Raw genomic sequence first — 2,115 nt, forward strand, 5'->3', positions numbered from 1 at the left:
AAAAAAAAAAAAAAAAAAAAAAAAAAAGAGCTATAATGCTGGCTTCTTGCTGGAAGCTTCCAGTTTAATTTGGAGGTTAATTAACTAGTTGCCCAGGCAAGACGAGGGTGGCATGGTTAGAGGGGAAAACAGAGAAGTAGCAGTAGGAATGCAGGGGTGAGGGAGGCTCCTCTGTACAGGTGGGAGGTGAGTAGGGGGAGGGCTTAGGGGTGACTCTGGGGGTGTGCCTGGCAAACCTGGGGCCTCTCTGTGCTGTGGAGGCAGTGTAGGCGAGTCACCTCCCCACCCAAGGAAGGACCACATAGTCTCTGAGGACCAGGCCGGGATGGAGGTTAGGCAAGCATGCAGTGCCTAGCTGCCAGCTATACCGCTGAGCTGGCCCAGGCCCTTAGGTTAACTCCTGACACAGCGTTTCCGCCCGTCGGAACTGTCGATCTTCAGGAAATCATGAAGGATGCGCTCCAGGACAATCTCGGCCTTGCTAATTACGGTGAAAGTGAGGAGATAACCACGTTTAGCTAAGGCATCGGTTAAACAAACGCTGGCTCAGGTATATGACCCAGCGCTACTCCTGAGGCTTTGGGATGAGTGGCGAGAGAAGAGAGTGTGCCGCGCGTGTGAAAAAGGCAGATTTCAAAGCACTGCAAGTCACAGTGTAAGCAGGGTGTGTGTGTGTGTGTGTGTGTGTGTGTGTGTGTGTGTGTAAGTAACTCTTTTCTTTTCCAGTTTATTTATATTTTACGTCTGAGTGCTCTGTAGGCCAGAAGAGGGCATCAGATCCTCTTACAGATGGCTGTGAGCCACCGTGTGGATACTGGGAATTGAACTCAGGACCTCTGGAAGAGCGGCCAGTGCTTTTAACCACTGAACCATCTCTCCAGCTTCATGCTGGCACTCTTTAACACAGTTCCTCATGCTGTGGTGACTCCCAACCAACCATAAAATTATTTTTGTTGCTACTTCACAACTGTAATTTCGCTACTGCTACTGTTATGAACCATAACGTAAATATCTGTGTTTTCCAATGGTCTTAGCTACTCCTCCTGGAGGGGTCATGGCCCACAGGTTGAGAACCACTGCTCTGGATGCACATACAACTAGAATTGAGGGTCGGGTGTAGGTCAGTCAGGATAGTGCTTGCCTGGCTAGCATTTATGGAACTCTGTGTTCAGTCCCCAGCACTGCACAAAACCAGGCGTGGAGGAGCATCCCTAAAACCCTAGCGCTCATGAGGTGCTAGGCCTCCCTTGGCTACAAATCTAGTTTAATGCCAACCTGAGATACCGGAGGCCCAAAACAAAATAAAACAATAACAAAATAAGACAATAACACAAAAAAGTCTACTGATCACTTTAAAAATTACAAATATTTTTAATTTAATTTCTTAGTTAATTGGTTTTTTTTTTTTTTAAAGATTTATTTTATGCCAGGTGGTGGTAGCTCAGGCCTTTAATCCCAGCATTTGGGAGGTGGATCTCTGAGTTTGAGGCCAGCCAGGTCTACAGAGTGAGTTTCAGGACAGCCAGGGCTATACAGAGAAACCCTGTCTCAAAACAACACAACAACAAAAAACAGAAAGAAAAAAGAATATTTATTTTTATTTATGTATGCTTGTTTTGCCTGCATGCATGGTGTGTTCCACATGCATGTAGTGCCCACAGAGGTCAGAAGAGGGCGCCAGATCCCCTGGAACTGGGATCACAGATAATCAACAGCCATGTGGGTGCTGGGACTCAAACCCAGGGCCTCTGGGAAGAGCAGTTAGTGCTCTTAAATGCGGAGCCTTGTGCCTCCAGCACCCTTATCTGTGTTGTTGAAATATTTTCCCCACAAAGAGTAACGATTGTGTAACATATTGCAAGCTCTGTTTTTTCCCATAATTCCCTTTTTCTTCAGCACATCAACGGTAAAGCTATCCATATGCCCATTTCCTCGGAGACAAGGTCTCACTGTGTAGCCCTGGCTACCCAGCACTTACTCTGCAGATGGATCAGGCAACACAGGTTTGTGTTGCTCCTTCTGCCTCCCTTTCTTGTGCTGGGGTTATGGGCAAGCACTGACTCTGCCCAGATTTTTAATTTTAATTCTTTTTTTTTAAAAAAATATTTTTTTAAA

The sequence above is a fragment of the Microtus ochrogaster genome, chromosome 2, assembly GCF_000317375.1.
Source record: "Microtus ochrogaster isolate Prairie Vole_2 chromosome 2, MicOch1.0, whole genome shotgun sequence".
Lineage (NCBI taxonomy): Eukaryota > Metazoa > Chordata > Mammalia > Rodentia > Cricetidae > Microtus > Microtus ochrogaster.